We start from the raw sequence: 26,858 nt of genomic DNA, 5'->3' as shown, positions 1-26,858 counted from the left end.
TTAAAGCTTTTAAGTATCTGAAAAATAAATAATTACAATTCAGTTCTCTGATTTATATCTTCTATGGGAGTAACTTTTTGTTATCTGCTTCCTCTTGATCTTCAACTTAGCATTTTCTTTGTCTACTTTATCATCTTCAAACTTTAGTTTTACTTTCCTGACCCTGGCATCATTAGTGGTAATTTGAACCTAGTACAGGAAATTCTCACTAATGACAATTCCCAAAGCAAAATTCCATGTAGAGATCATACAATTTTAATCTTTTTTTTTATTATTATTTGAAAGGTAGAGTTATAGACAGTGAGAGAGAGAGAGAGAGACAGAGAGAAAGGTCTTCCATCTGCTGGTTCACTCCCCAAGTGGCCACAATGGCCAGAGTGGGCCAATCTGAAGCCAGGAGCCAGGAGGGCCATCTTCTACTGCTTTCCCAGGCCTTAGCAGAGAGCTGGATTAGAAGAAGAGCATCCAGGACTAGAACTGGAGCCCATATGGGATGCCGGTGCCACAGGCGGAAGATTAACCTGTTGTGCCACAGTGTTGCCCCCAATTTTAATTTTATAAGAAATGAAATATTTGTTCTACATCAAAGCTAAGATGTACAATGGAAATCCGGTAGCAAGTATGGGTAGTTTCTAACAATCCTGAGCATAACATAACATTGGTATAACATCTTTCAATTTCTCTGAAATTTTCTTTTTCTACTATCTGCACTGTAATTTCCATAGAAACTCTGAGTGATAAACTAAAAAGATGAAAGTCAACCAGGGGGCCGGCACTGTGGCATAATGGGTTGGGCCTCTGTCTGTGGCACCAACATGCCATATAGGTGCCGGTTCAAGCCCCAGCTGCTCCATTTCTGATCCAGCTCCCTGCTAATGACCTGGGAAAGCAGTGGAAAATGGCCCCAGTATTTGGGCCCCTACACGCATGTGGGAGACCCAGAGGAAGCTCCTGGCTTCAGCTTGGCCCAGCCCTGGCCTTTGTGGCCATTTGGGGAGTGAACCAGTAGATGGAAGAACTCTTTCTCTGTCTCTCCCTCAGTCTGTAACTCTGCCGCTCAAATAAATAAATAAATAAATTTAAGAAGTCATTGTAGGATTTCCACAACACTGAACATTGCTCAGAAGTTTCAGCACCTGGGCTCTCACACTTGTACTATCATGAACAGCAAGGAAAAATGTACATCTCAATTCACCAAATAAACTGAAAGTCTCAGAAGCTAAATAATGGTAAAAATGTAACAGCTAAATTCTTACCAAGTCATGGTTCTTGTCATTCAGATCTGTTCCAGGTGGAAGCTTAGCATATGGACTTTGAATAAGGTCATTCACTAGATTGTTTGTATCTTCAGCTTTTCTGTCATTATCCTTCAACAAAACATCAAAAAAGAACTCATTATCAGTTGTTATGGGAAAATGTATCCAGGAAGAGCAGACAGAAAATCATAGGTATTCCTTTTGCTTCCCACCCACATCAGGCAACAGTGATTTCCATACCCTTGTCACCCAATCCTAAGGGTGGGCAAATGGAAAAGCAATGAGTTCACCAAGTATTTAACATTCAGTTCTTTTGTTGGAGGAAACATATTTGTGAGTTGTAATTTTATCATTGATCATATGTAGTTGTCTTGCTAATACAATACAATTAGTAATAAATGTAATAAAATGTGTATTTACAAGGGTAATTTCCATTTCCAACATTAACTGTGCTCATATTGGTGATCTAGAAGTCAGAAAATTGCTGGACCCTTGACTTCTGTGGCTTGTAAGGAGCTTGGAGACTATCATGCCTGTCTATGTAATAAGGAAAACAATGAAGTAACTAAAAATCAAAAAACCTTTTAGATCTGTCAGAGAACTGATGTCACAGTGCAAACTGTTGCCTTCAAAACGGGAGAGACAGACAGATACAGTGAATCACCACATACCAGAGCATTGACTCTAACAAGCAGTGACATTGTTTGTTAGAGTGCCAGTTCCAGCCCTGGTTACTCTACATCTAACCCAGCTTCCAGCTAATGTGCCTGGGAAGCAGTCGTTCATGTTAGTCCAAGTATTTGGGTCCCTGTCACCCATGGGGGATAAGAGGATGGAGTTCCCGGCTCCGGATTTCACCCTTGATTGTCATCTAATCATTTCCCTTCTTACCTCCTTCTCTTCAAACTTTGGCATCATATTGCTGAGCAAGGATTCATCGATGGTAATTTTAACCTAATGAAAAACATGCTTGTTAATGATGTAATTTCCAAGAACAAAATTCCATGTAGAGGCCATACAATCATGAAATATTTGTTCTGAATCAAAGGCAAGGTATACAATGGAAACCCTGTAGGCAGCTTACCTCTGGCATATCTTTCTTCAAGTTCTCTGAGGATTTTTCTTGTTCAGATAACTGCACATAATAGAAATAAAACATGCATTGTGATTGCCATAGAAACACTGGACCAAACATTTAAAATATGAAAGGTTGAGCAAATCTATCTGGAGCTACCGCTATATTTGATGGAAAAGTGGTTGATCTAGGCTGGGGCCAGGGACTATGTCAAACACACAGAAATGAGGAACAAAGAAATGCCTCCTCAAGGCATGAATGTTTTGTGGCATCACACCATTTCTGCTTAGGAGATAAAGGGACAGACTGAGTAAACAATGAGGGCAAAGCAAAGAAGGTGGTGTTCAGGTCAAATGGTGCAAATGAAATGTTCTTCATAGATAAGAAAGGAAACCAAAACCAAGCGTCTCTCACTTCACATAGAAACTTCTCTGTTCAGCATCAAGAGTGTCAGGGACTGCTTCACTTGACCTGATGTCTTGTTCATCTGATAATTTTCTCAGTTTTTCTTTGCAACTTGCAGGGTAATGCTGAATGTTTGCTTACTCAGGTCAGTCTTTTACATTTAAGACATTGTGTGATGGGTACAAGAACACTGAATTCCACTCAGTAGCAGTCAGCCCCCAGGCTCACACAGTTGGCTGTCAGTGTGGATAAGCGTGACATTTCACAGTGTTGCACATGAGGCTGTACCATGTGTTGCACATCTTCTCTCTAGGAGTCCCAACAGGTCCTCACAGTGCTCATAGGAAAACAGTCCTCTCCTGCTTTCCCCAAAGGTAGGAGAAAGCAGCCCAGAGTCTTTCCTTGTCTTTGAAAAGGCCAGCCCTCTTGAAAATCTCTTTTCCCAGAGCCTAACTGGGATTTTTCCAGAAACAACATGACCGCTGCGAAGGGAAATAGCCAACTCTCCCTCTCTCTACCCTTGCTAACCTGGAGGGAAAGCCAGAATCACACTGAGCAGCACAGGTGAATGTTGCAGGGCTCAGGCTCCATGGAAGACTGAGCTGGTCAGGAACCCTGGGGCCCGATCACCACCACAGGGCTGCTCCTTGGCCCCTGGAGCTTTAGGCTGAGGCACTGTGTGTCAAGTGTTATGGACTCAGGGATATCTCCTCGAGGACACAAGGGCACGGACAAGAGAGGAAATCTTAGCCTCTGCCACTTTCCATTGGAGTAAACAGAAGACAGCCTAATCCATAGTCAGACAAACCTAAAACCCCCACACAAACTGGTTATTGACTTAAGTCCCTTTTAACCTGCATTTGATGTCTGGGTTTTTTGAAGAATTAGAAGACATACTAAAATACACCAAGGAAACAAAACCCACAGTTTGACAGAAAGAAAGCATTTAACTCACACTGAGCTATGGCATCAATGATAGAACGATCAGACTTGGAATTTAAAACCACTGATTAATATGGCCAAGACTCAGATGGAAAAACTGGGCATAATGCAAGAAGAAATAATCAGCAGAGAAAGAAAATTGTAAGACTTCAAAGAAAGGCAAGAAATCAAAACACAGTAGCAGAATGAGGCATCATTCTTGATGGTTCACTATCAGGCCCAACACAGATGAGGAAAGAACCAGTGAATTAGGATGTCAGGGGGCCAGGGTTGTGGCCTACTGGGTAAAGCCATCAGTTGGAGTTCCACATGGTCACAGGTCTGAGTTCCAGCTGCTCTCCTTCTGATCCAGCTCCCTGCTAATGGGAAAGCAGCAGAAAATTGCCCAAGTGCTTAGACCCCTATACCCAGGTGGGAGACCTGGAAGAAGCTCCAGGCTCTTGGCTTCAGCCTGGCCCAGCCCTGGCCATTGCAGCCATTTGGGGAGTGAACCAGCAGATGGAAGACCTCTCTGTCTCTCTAATCCTGCCTTTCAAATAAATAAGTTCAAAGAAAGGAAGGAAAGAAGGAAGGAAGGAAGTACCAAAAGAAAAATGTAAAGAAGAAAAGGAGATGAAAAGCAACACAGGGAATCTAAGAACAGGACCTATTGGCCCTTTTTAAAGATTTATTTATTCATTTGAAAGGCAGAGTTACAGAGAGACAGAGACACAGAGAGAAAGAGAGAGGGAGGAGTCTTCCATCTGCTAGTTCACTCCCCAAACAGTTGCAAAGGCTGGAGCTGGGCCAATCTGAAGCCAGGAGCCAGGAGCTTCTTCTGGGTCTCCCACACAGCTGCAGGGGCCCAAACACTTGGGCCATCTTCTACTGCCTTTTCAGGCCATGACAGAGAGCTGGATCAGAAGTGGAGCAGCCAGGACTCAAACTGGCTCCCAAATGGGTTGCTGGCACTGCAGGTGGCAGCTTTACCCACTACACCACAGTGCCAGGCCCTGAAATTATTGACATTTATTGCATACTTTAATCCCATAGGGCCAGCGCTGTGGCATAGCGTGTAAAGCCACCACCTAGAGTGCCAGCATCTAAATGGGTGCCGGTTCAAGTCCAAGCTGCTCCACTTCTGATCTATCTCTCTGCTATGGTCTGGGAAAGCAGTATGAGATGGCCCAAGGATTTGGGCCCCTCACCCGTGTGGGAAGACCCAGAGGAAGCTCCTGGCTCCTGGCTTCAGATCTGCACTGCTCCAGCCATTGCAGCCAATTGGGGAGTGAACCAGTGGATGGAAGACCTCTCTCTCTTTCTCTGCCTCTCATTCTCTCTCTGTGTAACTCTGACTTTCAAATAAATAAATCTTTTTTTTTTTTTTTTGACAGGCAGAGTGGATAGTGAGAGAGAGAGACAGAGAGAAAGGTCTTCCTTTTTGCCATTGGTTCACCCTCCAATGGCCGCAGCTGGCACACCACGCTGATCCGAAGCCAGGAGCCAGGTGCTTCTCCTGGTCTCCCATGGGGTGCAGGGCCCAAGCACTTGGGCCATTCTCCACTGCACTCCCTGGCCACAGCAGAGAGCTGGCCTGGAAGAAGGGCAACCAGGACAGAATCCGGCGCCCCGACCGGGACTAGAACCCGGTCTGCCGGTGCCGCAAGGCAGAGGATTAGCTTATTGAGCTGCGGCGCCAGCCTTAAATAAATCTTTAAAAAAAATTCCATAACAGAACAATACAGGTTCTTCCCAGGCTCAACCATTTACAAGGTAGGCAACACTCAGGGCCATAAAACACATGCTAAAAGTCATAATAGGAAATTTCCTCTCAGGCCACAGACTTAATCTACAATTCAGTAGTAGAAAGATAGCTGAAAACTTACAAACTATTTGGAGACTAAACAGCATAACTCTAAAGAACATGAGTCAAGGGAGTAATCTCTAAAGAAATATGGAAATATTGCAATGTAAATGAAATTGGGGTTTTAAACACTGGTGGGATGTAGGGAGAGTGTTGCTTCAATGAGGAGTAGGGCTAAATGCAAATAGAGGGTTCAGTGGCTAAAAATTCCTCTTCATTTATAATGCAAAGTATGCCTGTATGGTATGGTAGTATACTCACAGCAAGTTTAGTTCTCCAGAAGAAAATCTTAAATGTAGAAATTCCAAGGAAAACACCAATAATAAACTTCTGGAAAATTCCCAAATAGTGCAGACATAAATGAAACCAGCACTGCAGGATCTCAACCATCTGTAATGATGATATTAGAAACAGTGAGAATCCTCAAACACATGACACAGTCGCAAGGGCTCACCCTTAGGACCCCTGAGCAAGCCTGCCAGGGGTCACCACACTCCTCAGGCCACTGCAGGGAATTCCACTGCCTCAAGAAATGTCACCGCTTGCCAGTCTCGTGTTTCCTGGGGTCTGGGAGTGTGGAAAGTCATAGTGAAAGTGGGTGTCTTCATGTAGAGAACCCAGGTCACCATGGGCCCTGCCCTCTCTGGGGTCTAACGCTGCACAGAAACCCCCCTCATTGCGCTTCTTTCTGGGATTTGTTGGTTTTCCTCATTTAAACGTCAGCATCAGTAAAAAAGTAGAATAGATAGGTAATTTTATTTAGAAAAAAGATAAGTTTTATTTATGAAATAAAACCAAGATGAAGATACTGAAAATGATGTTGAAGTGTGGGGTTTATTATTCTTGATATTAATTCTTGATATTAATATTATTATTATTATTTTAATTTTATTTTTATTTATTTATTTTTTTGACAGGCAGAGTGGACAGTAGAGAGAGACAGAGAGAAAGGTCTTCCTTTTGCCGTTGGTTCACCCTCCAATGGCCGCCGCGGTAGGCGCGCTGCGGCCGGCGCACCACGCTGATCCGATGGCAAGAGCCAGGTGCTTCTCCTGGTCTCCCATGGGGTGCAGGGCCCAAGCACTTGGGCCATCCTCCACTGCACTCCCTGGCCACAGCAGAGAGCTGGCCTGGAAGAGGGGCAACCGGGACAGAATCCGGCGCCCCAACTGGGACTAGAACCTGGTGTGCTGGCACCGCAAGGCGGAGGATTAGCCTAGTGAGCCGCGGTGCCGGCCAATATTATTATTATTCTTGATATTAATTCTATTAGGCCTTCATGGGAATGAAGACAAATTCCCACAGAGTAAATTCTGACTGCTTTCCATGGATTGCTCTAGATTTAACTGTATGCTTTTTGAAAACTTAACACTTGAATTCTAAATGTGTCCTTCAAGATGATGGATTAAAAAGAGCTAGTGATGCAAGTGTTATGCCAAGTCAGGAATGGAAGAAAATTAATTCCTGATTTATGAAACATGTGAGTGATTTTAGAAATATGGTGTTGAGTAGAATAAGACAGACAAAAAGAGTAAATATGGTATGCATGCATCTGTTCATACAAAATTCTAGAATAAACAAAGTTAACCTATGATATGGGCAGGAACTTACTGGGAAAAAGTGAGGGCAATTATTGGGGTGACTGTCATATTGTAGATCTTGAGAAGGTTTTTATATATTTTCCAAACAGTGAAACTTATACTCAATATTTATATGTTTTCTTCCATGTAACTTTTTTGGAAAAGAAAAATCTGTCAAGAAATAGGAAATGCTAGTTTGTGACAGTCATGCTGAACTACTTAGGAGGAAGTACAGTGATGTCTGTAATTCACTATGAAATATACTGAAACTAAGATGGACTGAGAGGGGTGGATGAATATGTGTAAATTCATGTTTGGTAAAATGTTAACCAACCAATGCTATATGTTTGCACATTTTCATAACAAAATGCAGTGATAACTAGCAAAACCAGGGGCAAGTGATGTGGCTGTGTGGATTAAGCTGCCACTTGCTACACCGACACCCTATACTGGAGCACTTTTCTCAAGTCCCAGCTGTCCCACTTCCAATCCAGTTCCCTGCTAATGTTCCTGGGAAAGAGCAGATGATGGCCCAAGTGCTTGAGTCCCTGCTACCCATGTGGGAGATCTGGATGGAATGTCAGGCGCTGTGGCTTAGACCTGGCCCAAAACTTTACTGTGGAGCCATTCAGGGAATGAATCAGCAGATGGAAATTCCCTAACTTTGACTCTTCCTTCCTCTTTCTGTCACTCTGCCTATCAAGTAACTTAAAAAAAAAAATTACCAGAACTGGGGCTGCAGTGGGTTAAACCGCCGCCTGCAGTGCCGCCATCCCATATGGGCACCAGTTCTAGTCCCAGCTGCTGCACTTCTAATCCAGCTCTCTACTATGGCCTGGGAAAGCAGTAGAAGATGGCCCAAGGCCTTGGGCCTCTGCATCCACATGGGAGACCCAGAAGAAGCTCCTCGTTCCTGGCTTCAAATTGGCCCAGCTCCAGCCATTGCGGCCATTTGGGGAGTGAACCAACAGAAAAAAAGACCTCTTTCTCTTTCTCTCTGTCTCTGCCTCCCTATTACCCTGCCTTTCAAATAAATAAACAAATAAAAAGTCTTTAAAAAATTATCAGCACCAAAATGTCCTTTATGTCAGTGAATTTTTTTGAACAGGAGTTCCAAAAATGATTGAGATTGTTCATGCTTGAAGAATTATAGGTACAATACAATTGCTATTGTAATTCATTGTGGAGTTGCAAAATTCAAGGAGATATTAGGAAACCTCACAAGCATGTGAATTTCTGAGTTTTTATTTTAAGGGTAAAGATAAATGGAAATGCAATTCCTGCAATCCATTCCAAAATAAAAGATAAGTAAATTGTGCTATATCCAAGGTAAAGAATTCAACTCAGCCATGGAAAGGAACAAACTACTACTATATAAAAAAATATGGATCAATATCAGGACATGCTGACTTAACTAATCCATAAAAACAATAAGAATACCCATCATGTTGAATTACCTTTTATAAAATGGGATAGACTGGGATCAGTGGTTCAGGGAAGAATGGGAGGCGGGAGGGTGGAGGTCAGATGAGTAAACAAGGAGCAGAAAGAAATATCTAAGGATGGACAAGTTCACGGTCTAAATGAGATGATGGTTTCATTACTGTATGCATATGTTAAAAATGAATAAATTTGGGCAGGCGCTGGGGCTCACTTGGCTAATCCTCTACCTGCGGCACTGGCACCCAAGTTCTAGTCCCCGTTGGGGCTCCGGGGATTAGTCTCGGTTGCTCCTCTTCAAGTCCAGCTCTCTGCTGTGGCCCAGGAAGGCAAAGGAGGATGGAACAAGTGCTTGGGCCCCTGCACCCACATGGAAGACCAGGAGGAAGTACCCGGCTCCTGGCTTTGGATCAGAGCAGCGCCGGCCATAGCGGCCATTAGAGGAGTGAACCAGCAGAAGGAAGACCTTTCTCTCTGTCTCTCTCTCACTGTCTAACTCTGCCTTGCAAAAATTTTAAAAAATAAATTCAATTTCTTAAATTGATATTTTTTCCTATAAAGATATTTGCCAAACAATCTGTTGAAAAAAATAGTGGTACAAATAGTGACAGTATTATGTTTCCAATGAAAATAGAAAATATTTAAAATTACAAATACAATTTTACATAAATTTATAAGAAAGTTTATAATCAATTAATAAGTAAATATAAACTTATTTTGGATGTGAAGACAATACCTCCTATTGCATATACATGAAATAACTGGTGAAATTGTGTTGTAAAAAAATCCAAAAACATGGACAAACTATATGGAAGAATGAGAAAGAGTTTACTAGGTTTGCTAAGGCATCAAAGTAAAAATACATAGATAAATATTCCTGATTCTGAGATTCTTCTACAAAATCTAATAGCCAGGATTTCAGTATGGCAGAGGAGGGCAAGAGGATGGAGGGAGAAGATCAGATGGATGAACAGAGAGCAGAAGGAAATATATAGGAATGATGGGTGAATTTATAAGCTAGTTCACAAAGATTACTAAATGAGTACAAACTTACTTTGGAGGTGAAGCCACGATCTCCTATTAAATATTCGTGAAATGTCTGGTTGATTTGCTTTGTAAATAATCCAAAAACATGGGCAAACTGCATGGAAGAATGAGAAAAAGTTTACATGATTTGCTAAGATATTAATGGGAATAATTCATAGACATAATGTTCCTGATTCTGAGTCTCTTCTAGAAGAGGTAATAGCGTGGAGATCAGTGCAGTAGGAGAGGACAAGAGGGTGCAGGCAGAAGATGAGATGGATGGACAGACAGCAGGAGGAAATGTATGAGGGCGATGGGTGAGTTTACCGTCTTGAATCACGTGACAATTTCATTACTGTATAAAAACATAAAAACAAATATATCCTATTTTCTACGAGATACTGATAAGTATACACAATTTGACCAAATAACTTGTGGGAAAAAATCGGCTGCACAAGCTGAAAAATGTTCAGCTGTTCTGACAACACATGGAAAATCTGTTAAAATGCTTCATAGAATTTCACCTATGTCTTTATAGGCCAGTTGACAATCAATGAAGAAATGAATACAAACTCACTTTGGATATGAAGCCAAGGTCTCCTATTGAATGTTCATGAAGTGATTCTTTGAATTGTTTTGTAACAAATCCAAAAATATGGCTCAGCTATATGAAAAAGTAAGAAAAAGTTTACAAGATTTGCTAAGATATTAGTGGGAAAAATTCATAGACATACGGTCACGATTCTGAATCTGTTCTATAAAATGCAATAGCCTGGACGCCAGTATAGCAGGGCAGAACAAGAGGATGGAGGGAGAAGGTCTGTGGATACACAGGGATTAGAAGGAAATGCATGTGAGCGATGGGTGAGTTTACCATCTTGAGTGATGGGACATTTTGTTACTGTATACAAATGTACAAACACATCTATCCTGTCTTTGAAGAGCTACTGCTCACTCTACACAATTTTACCAAACAACTTGTAGAAAAACATTTGATCCATAAGCTTACAGAGTTTAATTGTTCTGACAACACATCTGTTAAAATGGTTAATAGAATTTCGCCTATGAACTTTTAAGCCAGTTTACAATCAATTAATAAATGAATACAAACTTACTTTGGTTGTGAAGACAAGATCTTCTATTGGATGTCCGTGAAATGATTGGTTAAATTGCTGTGTAACGAATCCAAAACTGTGGTACAACTATATGGAAGAATAAGAAAACATGTACCAAATGTGCTATAGTATCATCAGGGAGAATAATTCATAGACATATGTTCCTGATTCTGTCTCTTCTATAAATTTGTAATAGCTGGGGATCAGTGGAGGAGATCAGGACAAGAGGATGGAGGGAGAAGATCAGATGGATGTACAGGGGCCAGGAGGAAATGTATGAGAGCGACGGGTGAGTTTACCATCTTGAATGATGGGACAATTTCATTACCGTATATAAATGTAAAAAACAAGTATACCCTATTCTTAGAAGAGCTACTGCTCACTCTACACAATTTTACCACACAACTTGTAGAAGAAAACCTGACACCTTGGCTGACAAGTGTTCAATTGTTCTGAAAACACAAGGAAAATCTGAAAACTGGTTAACAGAATTTTCCCTAAGAATTTTTAAGCTAGTTCATATTGATTACTAAATGAGTACAAACTTACTTTGGAGGTGAGGCCAAGATCTAGTAAATATTCGTGAAATGTTTGGTTGAGTTGCTTTGTAAATAATCCAAAAACATGGGCAAACTGCATGGAAGAATGAGAAAAAGTTTAGATGATTTGCTAAATATTAGTGGGAAAAATTCATAGACATATGTTCCTGATTCTGAGCCTCTTCTATAAATTTGTAATAGCTGAGGATCAGTGGAGGAGGTCAGGACAAGAGGACGGAGGGAGAAGATCAGATGGATGAACGAGAACCAGGAGGAAATGTATGAGAGTGACGGGTCAGTTTACCATCTTGAATGATGGGACAATTTCATTACATATACAAATGTAAAAAACAAGTATATCCTATTCTATGAAGAGCTACTGCTCACTCTACACAATTTTACCACACAGCTTGTAGAAGAAAACCTGACACATTGGCTGACAAGAGTTCAATTGTTCTGACAACACATGGAAAATCTGAAAACTGGTTAACAGAGTTTTCCCTATGAATTTATAAGCTAGTTCATAATGATTACTAAATGAGTACAAACTTACTTTGGAGGGGAAGCCACGATCTCCTATTAAATATTCGTGATATGTCTGGTTGAGTTGCTTTATAAATAATCCAAAAACATGGGCAAACTGCATGGAAGAATGAGAAAGAGTTTGCATGATTTGCTAAGATATTAGTGGGAATAATTCATAGACATATGTTCCTGATTCTGAGCCTCTTCTATACAATGTAATACCCTGGAGTTCAGTACGGCAGAGCAGGACAAGAGGACGGAGGGAGAAGATCAGACGGATGAACAAGAGCCAGGAGGAAATGTATGAGAGCGATGGGTGAGTTTACCATCTTGAATGATGGGACAATTTCATTACTGTATACATATGTTAAAAACAAATATGTTGGGGTCAGCGCTGTGGCATAGTAGGCTGAGCCTCCACCTGTGGACCAGGAATCACACATGGGCACTGGTTCCTGTCCCAGCTGCTCCTCTTCTGATCCAGCTCTCTGCTTATGGCCAGGGAGAGCAGTGGAAGATGCCCAAGTGCTTGGGTCCCCACCCCAAGTGGGACACACGAGAAAGGTCCTGGCTCCTGGCCTAGGATCAGCCCAGCGAGGATCGTTGCCGCCATATAGGTAGTGAGCCAACAGATGGAAGACATCTCTCACTCTCTATCTCTCCCTTCCTCTCTAACTCTGCCCCTCATGTAAATAAATAAATCATTTAAAAAATGATTTATCCACTAAAAAATCCTATTCTTTGAAGTGATAGTGCTTACAATACACAATTTTACAAGACAACATGTAGAAAAACATCTGATAAGTAAGCTGACAAGAGTTTAATATTTTGACAACACATGGAAGATCTGAAACATGGCTAACAGAGTTGTATCCAGTTTACAACAATTATAAATGAATACAAACTTACTTTGGAGGGGAGGCCACGATCTCCTATTAAATATTCGTGAAATGTCTGGTTGAGTTGCTTTGTAAATAATCCAAAAGCATGGGCAAACTGCATGGAAAAATGAGAAAAAGTTTAGATGATTTGCTAAATATTAGTGGGAAAAATTCATAGACATAATGTTCCTGATTCTGAGCCTCTTCTATAAATTTGTAATAGCTGAGGATCAGTGGAGGAGGTCAGGACAAGAGGACGGAGGGAGAAGATCAAATGGATGAACGAGAACCAGGAGGAAATGTATGAGGGCGATGGGTGAGTTTACCATCTTGAATGATGGGACAATTTCATTACATATACAAATGTAAAAACAAGTATATCCTATTCTATGAAGAGCTACTGCTCACTCTACACAATTTTACCACACAACTCGTAGAAGAAAACCTGACACCTTGGCTGACAAGTGTTCAATTGTTCTGACAACACATGGAAAATCTGAAAACTGGTTAACAAGATTTTCCCTATGAATTTATAAGCTAGTTCATATCGATTACTAAATGAGTACAAACTTACTTTGGAGGTGAAGCCACGATCTCCTATTAAATATTCGTGAAATGTCTGGTTGATTTGCTTTGTAAATAATCCAAAAACATGGGCAAACTGCATGGAAGAATGAGAAAAAGCTTAGATGATTTGCTAAATATTAGTGGGAATAATTCATAGGCAAATGTTCCTGATTCTGAGCCTGTTCTATAAATTTGTAATAGCTGGGGATCAGTGGAGGAGGTCAGGACAAGAGGACGGAGGGAGAAGATCAGATGGATGAATGAGAACCAGGAGGAAATGTATGAGAGCAATGGGTGAGTTTACCATCTTGAATGATGGGACAATTTCATTACATATACAAATGTAAAAACAAGTATATCCTATTCTATGAAGAGCTACTGCTCACTCTACACAATTTTACCACACAACTTGTAGAAGAAAACCTGACACATTGGCTGACAAGAGTTCAATTGTTCTGACAACACATGGAAAACCTGAAAACTGGTTAACAGAATTTTCCCTAAGAATTTTTAAGCTAGTTCACGAAGATTACTAAATGAGTACAAACTTACTTTGGAGGTGAAGCCACGATCTCCTATTAAATATTCGTGAAATGTCTGGTTGATTTGCTTTGTAAATAATCCAAAAACATGGGCAAACTGCATGGAAGAATGAGAAAAAGTTTACATGATTTGCTAAGATATTAATGGGAATAATTCATAGACATAATGTTCCTGATTCTGAGTCTCTTCTAGAAGAGGTAATAGCGTGGAGATCAGTGCAGTAGGAGAGGACAAGAGGGTGCAGGCAGAAGATGAGATGGATGGACAGACAGCAGGAGGAAATGTATGAGGGCGATGGGTGAGTTTACCATCTTGAATGATGGGACAATTTCATTACATATACAAATGTAAAAAACAAGTATATCCTATTCTATGAAGAGCTACTGCTCACTCTACACAATTTTACCACACAACTCGTAGAAGAAAACCTGACACATTGGCTGACAAGAGTTCAATTGTTCTGACAACACATGGAGAATCTGAAAACTGGTTAACAGAATTTTCCCTATGAGTTTATAAGCTAGTCTGCAACGATTGCTAAATGAGTACAAACTTACTTTGGAGGGGAAGCCACGATCTCCTATTAAATATTCGTGAAATGTCTGGTTGAGTTGCTTTGTAAATAATCCAAAAATATGGGCAAACTGCATGGAAGAATGAGAAAGAGTTTGCATGATTTGCTAAGATATTAGTGGGAAAAATTCATAGACATATGTTCCTGATTCTGAGCCTCTTCTATAAATTTGTAATAGCTGAGGATCAGTGGAGGAGGTCAGGACAAGAAGACGGAGGGAGAAGATCAGATGGATGAACGAGAACCAGGAGGAAATGTATGAGAGCGATGGGTGACTTACCATCTTGAATGATGGGACAATTTCATTACCGTATATAAATGTAAAAAACAAGTATACCCTAATCTTAAGAGCCCCTGCTATCTCTACACAATTATTCCAAATAACTTGTAGAAAAACTTTTGATTCATAAGCTTACAGACTTTAATTGTTCTGACAACACATGGAAAATCTGTTAAAATGATTAATAGAATTTCATCTATGAACTTTTAAGCCAGTTTACAATCAATTAATAAATGAATACAAACTTACTTTGGTTGTGAAGACCAGATCTTCTATTGGATGCTTGTGAAATGGTTGGTTAAATGGTTGTGTAATGAATCCAAAACTGTGGTCCAACTATATAGAAGAATAAGAAAACATTTACCAAATTTGCTACAGTATCAGTAGGAATAATTCATAGACATATGTTCATGATTCTGAACCTCTTCTATAAATTTGTAATAGCTCAGGATCAGTGGAGGAGATCAGGACAAGAGGACGGAGGGAGAAGATCAGATGGATGAACAGGGGCCAGGAGGAAATGTATGAGAGTGACGGGTCAGTTTACCATCTTGAATGATGGGACAATTTCATTACATATACAAATGTAAAAAACAAGTATATCCTATTCTATGAAGAGCTACTGCTCACTCTACACAATTTTACCACACAACTCGTAGAAGAAAACCTGACACATTGGCTGACAAGAGTTCAATTGTTCTGACAACACATGGAAAACCAGAAAACTGGTTAACAGAATTTTCCCTATGTGTTTATAAGCTAGTTCATAATGATTACTAAATGAGTACAAACTTACTTTGGAGGGGAAGCCACGATCTCCTATTAAATATTCGTGATATGTCTGGTTGAGTTGCTTTGTAAATAATCCAAAAACATGGGCAAACTGCATTGAAGAATGAGGAAAAGTTTACATGATTTTCTAAGATATTAGTAGGAATAATTCATAGACATATGTTCCTGATTCTGAGCCTCTTCTATACAATGTAATACCCTGGAGTTCAGTACGGCAGAGCAGGACAAGGGAACGGAGGGAGAAGATCAGACGGATGAACAGGGGCCAGGAGGAAATGTATGAGAGCGATGGGTGAGTTTACCATCTTGAATGATGGGACAATTTCATTACTGTATACATATGTTAAAAACAAATATGTTGGGGTCAGCACTGTGGCATAGTAGGCTGAGCCTCCACCTGTGGACCAGGAATCACACATGGGCACTGGTTCCTGTCCCAGCTGCTCCTCTTCTGATCCAGCTCTCTGCTTATGGCCAGGGAGAGCAGTGGAAGATGCCCAAGTGCTTGGGTCCCCACCCCAAGTGGGACACGCGAGAAAGGTCCTGGCTCCTGGCCTAGGATCAGCCCAGCGAGGATCATTGCCGCCATATAGGAGGTGAACCAACAGATGAAGACCTCTCTCACTCTGTCTCTCCCTCCCTCTCTAGCTCTGCCCCTCAAGTAAATAAATAAACCTTTTAAAAAATGATTTATCCACTAAAAAAAACCTATTCTTTGAAGTGATAATGCTTACTATACACTATTTTACAAGACAACATGTAGAAAAACATCTGATAAGTAAGCTGACAAGAGTTTAATATTTTGACAACACATGGAAGATCTGAAACATGGCTAACAGAGTTGTATCCAGTTTACAACAATTATAAATGAATACAAACTTACTTTGGAGGGGAGGCCACGATCTCCTATTAAATATTCGTGAAATGTCTGGTTGAGTTGCTTTGTAAATAATCCAAAAGCATGGGCAAACTGCATGGGAGAATGAGAAAAAGTTTGCATGATTTGCTAAATATTAGTGGGAATAATTCATAGGCAAATGTTCCTGATTCTGAGCCTGTTCTATAAATTTGTAATAGCTGGGGATCAGTGGAGGAGGTCAGGACAAGAGGACGGAGGGAGAAGATCAGATGGATGAACGAGAACCAGGAGGAAATGTATGAGAGCGATGGGTGAGTTTACCATCTTGAGTGATGGGACAATTTCATTACATATACAAATGTAAAAAACAAGTATATCCTATTCTATGAAGAGCTACTGCTCACTCTACACAATTTTACCACACAACTCGTAGAAGAAAACCTGACACATTGGCTGACAAGAGTTCAATTGTTCTGACAACACATGGAAAACCTGAAAACTGGTTAACAGAATTTTCCCTAAGAATTTTTAAGCTAGTTCACAACGATTACTAAATGAGTACAACTTACTTTGGAGGTGAAGCCACGATCTCCTATTAAATATTCGTGATATGTCTGGTTGATTTGCTTTGTAAATAATCCAAAAACATGGGCAAACTGCATGGAAGAATGAGAAAAAGTTTAGATGATTTGCTAAATATTAGTGGGAATAATTCATAGACATATGTTCCTGATTCTGAGCCTCTTCTATAAATTTGTAATAGCTGAGGATCAGTGGAGGAGGTCAGGACAAGAGGACGGAGGGAGAAGATCAGATGGATGAACAGGGGCCAGGAGGAAATGTATGAGGGCGATGGGTGAGTTTACCATCTTGAATGATGGGACAATTTCATTACATATACAAATGTAAAAAACAAGTATATCCTATTCTATGAAGAGCTGCTGCTCACTCTACACAATTTTACCACACAACTCGTAGAAGAAAACCTGACACATTGGCTGACAAGAGTTCAATTGTTCTGACAACACATGGAGAATCTGAAAACTGGTTAACAGAATTTTCCCTATGAATTTATAAGCTAGTTCATAACGATTACTAAATGAGTACAAACTTACTTTGGAGGGGAAGCCATGATCTCCTATTAAATATTTGTGAAATGTCTGGTTGAGTTGCTTTGTAAATAATCCAAAAATATGGGCAAACTGCATGGAAGAATGAGAAAGAGTTTGCATGATTTGCTAAGATATTAGTGGGAATAATTCATAGACATATGTTCCTGATTCTGAGCCTCTTCTATACAATGTAATACCCTGGAGTTCAGTACGGCAGAGCAGGACAAGAGGACGGAGGGAGAAGATCAGACGGATGAACAAGAGCCAGGAGGAAATGTATGAGAGCGATGGGTGAGTTTACCATCTTGAATGATGGGACAATTTCATTACTGTATACATATGTTAAAAACAAATATGTTGGGGTCAGCGCTGTGGCATAGTAGGCTGAGCCTCCACCTGTGGACCAGGAATCACACATGGGCACTGGTTCCTGTCCCGGCTGCTCCTCTTCTGATCCAGCTCTCTGCTTATGGCCAGGGAGAGCAGTGGAAGATGCCCAAGTGCTTGGGTCCCCACCCCAAGTGGGACACGCGAGAAAGGTCCTGGCTCCTGGCCTAGGATCAGCCCAGCGAGGATCATTGCCGCCATATAGGAGGTGAACCAACAGATGAAGACCTCTCTCACTCTGTCTCTCCCTCCCTCTCTAGCTCTGCCCCTCAAGTAAATAAATAAACCTTTTAAAAAATGATTTATCCACTAAAAAAAACCTATTCTTTGAAGTGATAATGCTTACTATACACTATTTTACAAGACAACATGTAGAAAAACATCTGATAAGTAAGCTGACAAGAGTTTAATATTTCTGACAACACATGGAAGATCTGAAACATGGCTAACAGAGTTGTATCCAGTTTACAACAATTATAAATGAATACAAACTTACTTTGGAGGGGAGGCCACGATCTCCTATTAAATATTCGTGAAATGTCTGGTTGATTTGCTTTGTAAATAATCCAAAAACATGGGCAAACTGCATGGAAGAATGAGAAAAAGTTTACATGATTTGCTAAGATATTAATGGGAATAATTCATAGACATAATGTTCCTGATTCTGAGTCTCTTCTAGAAGAGGTAATAGCGTGGAGATCAGTGCAGTAGGAGAGGACAAGAGGGTGCAGGCAGAAGATGAGATGGATGGACAGACAGCAGGAGGAAATGTATGAGGGCGATGGGTGAGTTTACCGTCTTGAATCACGTGACAATTTCATTACTGTATAAAAACATAAAAACAAATATATCCTATTTTCTACGAGATACTGATAAGTATACACAATTTGACCAAATAACTTGTGGGAAAAAATCGGCTGCACAAGCTGAAAAATGTTCAGCTGTTCTGACAACACATGGAAAATCTGTTAAAATGCTTCATAGAATTTCACCTATGTCTTTATAGGCCAGTTGACAATCAATGAAGAAATGAATACAAACTCACTTTGGATATGAAGCCAAGGTCTCCTATTGAATGTTCATGAAGTGATTCTTTGAATTGTTTTGTAACAAATCCAAAAATATGGCTCAGCTATATGAAAAAGTAAGAAAAAGTTTACAAGATTTGCTAAGATATTAGTGGGAAAAATTCATAGACATACGGTCACGATTCTGAATCTGTTCTATAAAATGCAATAGCCTGGACGCCAGTATAGCAGGGCAGAACAAGAGGATGGAGGGAGAAGGTCTGTGGATACACAGGGATTAGAAGGAAATGCATGTGAGCGATGGGTGAGTTTACCATCTTGAGTGATGGGACATTTTGTTACTGTATACAAATGTACAAACACATCTATCCTGTCTTTGAAGAGCTACTGCTCACTCTACACAATTTTACCAAACAACTTGTAGAAAAACATTTGATCCATAAGCTTACAGAGTTTAATTGTTCTGACAACACATCTGTTAAAATGGTTAATAGAATTTCGCCTATGAACTTTTAAGCCAGTTTACAATCAATTAATAAATGAATACAAACTTACTTTGGTTGTGAAGACAAGATCTTCTATTGGATGTCCGTGAAATGATTGGTTAAATTGCTGTGTAACGAATCCAAAACTGTGGTACAACTATATGGAAGATTAAGAAAACATGTACCAAATGTGCTATAGTATCATCAGGGAGAATAATTCATAGACATATGTTCCTGATTCTGAGTCTCTTCTATAAATTTGTAATAGCTGGGGATCAGTGGAGGAGGTCAGGACAAGAGGACAGAGGGAGAAGATCAGATGGATGAACAGGGGCCAGGAGGAAATGTATGAGAGCGATGGGTGACTTACCATCTTGAATGATGGGACAATTTCATTACCGTATATAAATGTAAAAAACAAGTATACCCTAATCTTAAGAGCCCCTGCTATCTCTACACAATTATTCCAAATAACTTGTAGAAAAACTTTTGATTCATAAGCTTACAGACTTTAATTGTTCTGACAACACATGGAAAATCTGTTAAAATGATTAATAGAATTTCATCTATGAACTTTTAAGCCAGTTTACAATCAATTAATAAATGAATACAAACTTACTTTGGTTGTGAAGACCAGATCTTCTATTGGATGCTTGTGAAATGGTTGGTTAAATGGTTGTGTAATGAATCCAAAACTGTGGTCCAACTATATAGAAGAATAAGAAAACATGTACCAAATTTGCTACAGTATCAGTAGGAATAATTCATAGACATATGTTCATGATTCTGAACCTCTTCTATAAATTTGTAATAGCTCAGGATCAGTGGAGGAGATCAGGACAAGAGGACGGAGGGAGAAGATCAGATGGATGAACAGGGGCCAGGAGGAAATGTATGAGAGTGACGGGTCAGTTTACCATCTTGAATGATGGGACAATTTCATTACTGTATACATATGTTAAAAACAAATATGTTGGGGTCAGCGCTGTGGCATAGTAGGCTGAGCCTCCACCTGTGGACCAGGAATCACACATGGGCACTGGTTCCTGTCCCGGCTGCTCCTCTTCTGATCCAGCTCTCTGCTTATGGCCAGGGAGAGCAGTGGAAGATGCCCAAGTGCTTGGGTCCCCACCCCAAGTGGGACACGCGAGAAAGGTCCTGGCTCCTGGCCTAGGATCAGCCCAGCGAGGATCATTGCCGCCATATAGGAGGTGAACCAACAGATGAAGACCTCTCTCACTCTGTCTCTCCCTCCCTCTCTAGCTCTGCCCCTCAAGTAAATAAATAAACCTTTTAAAAAATGATTTATCCACTAAAAAAAACCTATTCTTTGAAGTGATAATGCTTACTATACACTATTTTACAAGACAACATGTAGAAAAACATCTGATAAGTAAGCTGACAAGAGTTTAATATTTCTGACAACACATGGAAGATCTGAAACATGGCTAACAGAGTTGTATCCAGTTTACAACAATTATAAATGAATACAAACTTACTTTGGAGGGGAGGCCACGATCTCCTATTAAATATTCGTGAAATGTCTGGTTGATTTGCTTTGTAAATAATCCAAAAACATGGGCAAACTGCATGGAAGAATGAGAAAAAGTTTACATGATTTGCTAAGATATTAATGGGAATAATTCATAGACATAATGTTCCTGATTCTGAGTCTCTTCTAGAAGAGGTAATAGCGTGGAGATCAGTGCAGTAGGAGAGGACAAGAGGGTGCAGGCAGAAGATGAGATGGATGGACAGACAGCAGGAGGAAATGTATGAGGGCGATGGGTGAGTTTACCGTCTTGAATCACGTGACAATTTCATTACTGTATAAAAACATAAAAACAAATATATCCTATTTTCTACGAGATACTGATAAGTATACACAATTTGACCAAATAACTTGTGGGAAAAAATCGGCTGCACAAGCTGAAAAATGTTCAGCTGTTCTGACAACACATGGAAAATCTGTTAAAATGCTTCATAGAATTTCACCTATGTCTTTATAGGCCAGTTGACAATCAATGAAGAAATGAATACAAACTCACTTTGGATATGAAGCCAAGGTCTCCTATTGAATGTTCATGAAGTGATTCTTTGAATTGTTTTGTAACAAATCCAAAAATATGGCTCAGCTATATGAAAAAGTAAGAAAAAGTTTACAAGATTTGCTAAGATATTAGTGGGAAAAATTCATAGACATACGGTCACGATTCTGAATCTGTTCTATAAAATGCAATAGCCTGGACGCCAGTATAGCAGGGCAGAACAAGAGGATGGAGGGAGAAGGTCTGTGGATACACAGGGATTAGAAGGAAATGCATGTGAGCGATGGGTGAGTTTACCATCTTGAGTGATGGGACATTTTGTTACTGTATACAAATGTACAAACACATCTATCCTGTCTTTGAAGAGCTACTGCTCACTCTACACAATTTTACCAAACAACTTGTAGAAAAACATTTGATCCATAAGCTTACAGAGTTTAATTGTTCTGACAACACATCTGTTAAAATGGTTAATAGAATTTCGCCTATGAACTTTTAAGCCAGTTTACAATCAATTAATAAATGAATACAAACTTACTTTGGTTGTGAAGACAAGATCTTCTATTGGATGTCCGTGAAATGATTGGTTAAATTGCTGTGTAACGAATCCAAAACTGTGGTACAACTATATGGAAGATTAAGAAAACATGTACCAAATGTGCTATAGTATCATCAGGGAGAATAATTCATAGACATATGTTCCTGATTCTGAGTCTCTTCTATAAATTTGTAATAGCTGGGGATCAGTGGAGGAGGTCAGGACAAGAGGACAGAGGGAGAAGATCAGATGGATGAACAGGGGCCAGGAGGAAATGTATGAGAGCGATGGGTGACTTACCATCTTGAATGATGGGACAATTTCATTACCGTATATAAATGTAAAAAACAAGTATACCCTAATCTTAAGAGCCCCTGCTATCTCTACACAATTATTCCAAATAACTTGTAGAAAAACTTTTGATTCATAAGCTTACAGACTTTAATTGTTCTGACAACACATGGAAAATCTGTTAAAATGATTAATAGAATTTCATCTATGAACTTTTAAGCCAGTTTACAATCAATTAATAAATGAATACTTACTTTGGTTGTGAAGACCAGATCTTCTATTGGATGCTTGTGAAATGGTTGGTTAAATGGTTGTGTAATGAATCCAAAACTGTGGTCCAACTATATAGAAGAATAAGAAAACATGTACCAAATTTGCTACAGTATCAGTAGGAATAATTCATAGACATATGTTCATGATTCTGAACCTCTTCTATAAATTTGTAATAGCTCAGGATCAGTGGAGGAGATCAGGACAAGAGGACGGAGGGAGAAGATCAGATGGATGAACAGGGGCCAGGAGGAAATGTATGAGAGTGACGGGTCAGTTTACCATCTTGAATGATGGGACAATTTCATTACTGTATACATATGTTAAAAACAAATATGTTGGGGTCAGTGCTGTGGCATAGTAGGCTGAGCCTCCACCTGTGGACCAGGAATCACACATGGGCACTGGTTCCTGTCCCGGCTGCTCCTCTTCTGATCCAGCTCTCTGCTTATGGCCAGGGAGAGCAGTGGAAGATGCCCAAGTGCTTGGGTCCCCACCCCAAGTGGGACACGCGAGAAAGGTCCTGGCTCCTGGCCTAGGATCAGCCCAGCGAGGATCATTGCCGCCATATAGGAGGTGAACCAACAGATGAAGACCTCTCTCACTCTGTCTCTCCCTCCCTCTCTAGCTCTGCCCCTCAAGTAAATAAATAAACCTTTTAAAAAATGATTTATCCACTAAAAAAAACCTATTCTTTGAAGTGATAATGCTTACTATACACTATTTTACAAGACAACATGTAGAAAAACATCTGATAAGTAAGCTGACAAGAGTTTAATATTTCTGACAACACATGGAAGATCTGAAACATGGCTAACAGAGTTGTATCCAGTTTACAACAATTATAAATGAATACAAACTTACTTTGGAGGGGAGGCCACGATCTCCTATTAAATATTCGTGAAATGTCTGGTTGATTTGCTTTGTAAATAATCCAAAAACATGGGCAAACTGCATGGAAGAATGAGAAAAAGTTTACATGATTTGCTAAGATATTAATGGGAATAATTCATAGACATAATGTTCCTGATTCTGAGTCTCTTCTAGAAGAGGTAATAGCGTGGAGATCAGTGCAGTAGGAGAGGACAAGAGGGTGCAGGCAGAAGATGAGATGGATGGACAGACAGCAGGAGGAAATGTATGAGGGCGATGGGTGAGTTTACCGTCTTGAATCACGTGACAATTTCATTACTGTATAAAAACATAAAAACAAATATATCCTATTTTCTACGAGATACTGATAAGTATACACAATTTGACCAAATAACTTGTGGGAAAAAATCGGCTGCACAAGCTGAAAAATGTTCAGCTGTTCTGACAACACATGGAAAATCTGTTAAAATGCTTCATAGAATTTCACCTATGTCTTTATAGGCCAGTTGACAATCAATGAAGAAATGAATACAAACTCACTTTGGATATGAAGCCAAGGTCTCCTATTGAATGTTCATGAAGTGATTCTTTGAATTGTTTTGTAACAAATCCAAAAATATGGCTCAGCTATATGAAAAAGTAAGAAAAAGTTTACAAGATTTGCTAAGATATTAGTGGGAAAAATTCATAGACATACGGTCACGATTCTGAATCTGTTCTATAAAATGCAATAGCCTGGACGCCAGTATAGCAGGGCAGAACAAGAGGATGGAGGGAGAAGGTCTGTGGATACACAGGGATTAGAAGGAAATGCATGTGAGCGATGGGTGAGTTTACCATCTTGAGTGATGGGACATTTTGTTACTGTATACAAATGTACAAACACATCTATCCTGTCTTTGAAGAGCTACTGCTCACTCTACACAATTTTACCAAACAACTTGTAGAAAAACATTTGATCCATAAGCTTACAGAGTTTAATTGTTCTGACAACACATCTGTTAAAATGGTTAATAGAATTTCGCCTATGAACTTTTAAGCCAGTTTACAATCAATTAATAAATGAATACAAACTTACTTTGGTTGTGAAGACAAGATCTTCTATTGGATGTCCGTGAAATGATTGGTTAAATTGCTGTGTAACGAATCCAAAACTGTGGTACAACTATATGGAAGAATAAGAAAACATGTACCAAATGTGCTATAGTATCATCAGGGAGAATAATTCATAGACATATGTTCCTGATTCTGTCTCTTCTATAAATTTGTAATAGCTGGGGATCAGTGGAGGAGATCAGGACAAGAGGATGGAGGGAGAAGATCAGATGGATGTACAGGGGCCAGGAGGAAATGTATGAGAGCGACGGGTGAGTTTACCATCTTGAATGATGGGACAATTTCATTACCGTATATAAATGTAAAAAACAAGTATACCCTATTCTTAGAAGAGCTACTGCTCACTCTACACAATTTTACCAAACAACTTGTAGAAAAACTTTTGATACATAAGCTTACAGAGTTTAATTGTTCTGACAACACATGGAAAATCTGTTAAAATGATTAATAGAATTTCATCTATGAACTTTTAAGCCAGTTTACAATCAATTAATAAATGAATACAAACTTACTTTGGTTGTGAAGACCAGATCTTCTATTGGATGCTTGTGAAATGGTTGGTTAAATGGTTGTGTAATGAATCCAAAACTGTGGTCCAACTATATAGAAGAATAAGAAAACATGTACCAAATGTGCTACAGTATCAGTAGGAATAATTCATAGATATATGTTCATGATTCTGAGTCTCTTCTATAAATTTGTAATAGCTGGGGATCAGTGGAGGAGATCAGGACAAGAGGACGGAGGGAGAAGATCAGATGGATGAACAGGGGCTAGGAGGAAATGTATGAGAGTGACGGGTGAGTTTACCATCTTGAATGATGGGACAATTTCATTACCGTATATAAATGTAAAAAACAAATATACCCTATTTTTTGAAGACATACTGTTAACTAATTTTGCAACTAACTTGTAGAAAAACTTTTGATACATAACCTTTAGAGTTTAATTGTTCTGACAAACATGGAAAATCTGAAAATAGTTAACAGAATTTTACTTATGAATTTATAAGCTGGTTCACAACGATTAATACATGAATACAAACTTACTTTGGAGGTGAAACCAAGATCTCATATTGAATGTTTGTGAAGTGCCTGGTTAAATTGTTTTGTAAAAATTTCAAAAATATGTTCAAATTACATGGAAGAATGAGGATATATTTACTATATTTGCTAAGATATCAATGTATAAACAATGTATAAACATGTATCACAGATACATGTTTATAGATATCGGTGTGACTGGTGAGATGGAAAGTGCTGTGAAAATCATACCTGAGTTATTAAGCACAACAGAAATTAAGCCCACTGGAGCCGCTATGGTGGCACAGCAGGTAAGCTGCTGCTTTCTGGCTGGCATCCCCTATGAGAGCACCAGTTTTAGTCCCTATTACTCCAATTCCAGTCCAGCTATTTGCTGATGTACCTGGGAAGGTAGCGATGATGACCCACAAACTTGGGCCCCTGCCACCCACATGGAAGACTTGGATGGAGTTCTAGTTTCCTGGCTTCAGCCTGGGCAGGCCCCAGCCGTTGTGGCCTTTAGGAGAGTAAACAAGTGGGTGGATGATCTCTCCTCTCTCTCTCTCTCTCTCTCTCTCTCTCTCTCTCTTTCTCTCTCCCTCATTTCTATCTCTCCCTCTCACTCTACCTTTAAAAATAAATACATAAATCTTAAATAAAGAAAACAAGCCCATCATGTCTGAGTCCCCCTTCTATGGAATGTAATGGACTGGGATCAGTGGTTTGATGGGGAATGGGAGAAAGGGGACATTCAGGTGGATGAGCAAGGAGCAGGAGGAAACATTTGAGAGTTATGGATGAGTTTACCGTCTTAAATGAGGTAATGATTTCCTTGCTGTACATGGTTGTTAAAAATAAATTCTATTCCTTAAGGACATACTGCTTACTACACGTTTACCAAACAATCTGTTAGAACAAATTCTGACACACAAGCTGAGCAGCTGTGCTGCCCCACAGTTCCAGGACATAGTCTGGAGTGAGATGGAGGTGTGAGCAGCTGGAACACTTCACCCATCACAACATGCAGAGCAACGATGTTTGGGTGGTTCCAAACAACTTTCACTTCCTCAACCCTATAGAACCAGAAGCTGCCACTGAAATAGGGCCTAGTATTAGGGCCGCCTTTTCATTTTTCTTTTTTTTTTTTGCCCTTTCCTATCTTCCTCGAATATGAAAATATACTTTTTTTTAAAAAAAATAAAAGATTCATCTATGGGGGCTGGTGTCATGGCATAGCAGGTTAAACCTCCACCTACAATGTCAGCATTCCATGTGGGCACCAGTTGAGTCCCAGCTGCTCCACTTCTGATCCAGCTCCCTGGTAATGTGCATGGGAAAGCACAGGAAGATGGTCCAGGTATTTGGGCCCTGTCACCCACATGGGAGACTCAGTTGAAATTTCAGGCTCCAGGGGCCAGCGCTGTGGCTCACTTGGTTAACCCTCCA

At 39.9% G+C, this 26,858-nt stretch overlaps 2 long non-coding RNA genes across 7 annotated transcripts; both read left to right on the top strand.

The window, feature by feature from the left end:
* Positions 1–9,648: 9,648 nt before the first annotated feature.
* LOC133750432 (uncharacterized) lies at positions 9,649–14,871 on the top strand. 2 transcript variants are annotated; one of them, XR_009864714.1, is made up of 9 exons: positions 9,649–9,884; positions 10,106–10,243; positions 10,339–10,431; positions 10,879–10,971; positions 11,423–12,062; positions 12,851–12,943; positions 13,396–13,488; positions 13,930–14,035; positions 14,490–14,871. It is a non-coding gene; the product is annotated as an uncharacterized LOC133750432 (long non-coding RNA). The 2 variants fall into 2 exon arrangements; XR_009864713.1 differs by having other exon boundaries at positions 10,106–10,431.
* Positions 14,872–15,566: 695 nt separating this feature from the next.
* Positions 15,567–24,638, top strand: LOC133750430 (uncharacterized). 5 transcript variants are annotated; one of them, XR_009864711.1, is made up of 13 exons: positions 15,567–15,675; positions 16,461–16,553; positions 17,006–17,098; positions 17,559–17,645; positions 18,421–18,526; positions 18,748–19,073; positions 20,069–20,161; positions 20,937–21,042; positions 21,264–21,589; positions 22,581–22,673; positions 23,449–23,554; positions 23,776–24,101; positions 24,549–24,638. It is a non-coding gene; the product is annotated as an uncharacterized LOC133750430 (long non-coding RNA). The 5 variants fall into 5 exon arrangements; XR_009864709.1 differs by lacking the exon at positions 24,549–24,638 and having other exon boundaries at positions 18,748–18,885; positions 18,981–19,073; positions 23,776–24,414; XR_009864710.1 differs by lacking the exon at positions 24,549–24,638 and having other exon boundaries at positions 21,264–21,401; positions 21,497–21,589; positions 23,776–24,414.
* Positions 24,639–26,858: the final 2,220 nt, after the last annotated feature.

The sequence above is a fragment of the Lepus europaeus genome, chromosome 21 (assembly GCF_033115175.1).
Source record: "Lepus europaeus isolate LE1 chromosome 21, mLepTim1.pri, whole genome shotgun sequence".
NCBI classification, from domain to species: domain Eukaryota; kingdom Metazoa; phylum Chordata; class Mammalia; order Lagomorpha; family Leporidae; genus Lepus; species Lepus europaeus.
Note: the sequence above shows the minus strand (reverse complement) of the source record. Positions and strands in the feature narration are given on the sequence as shown.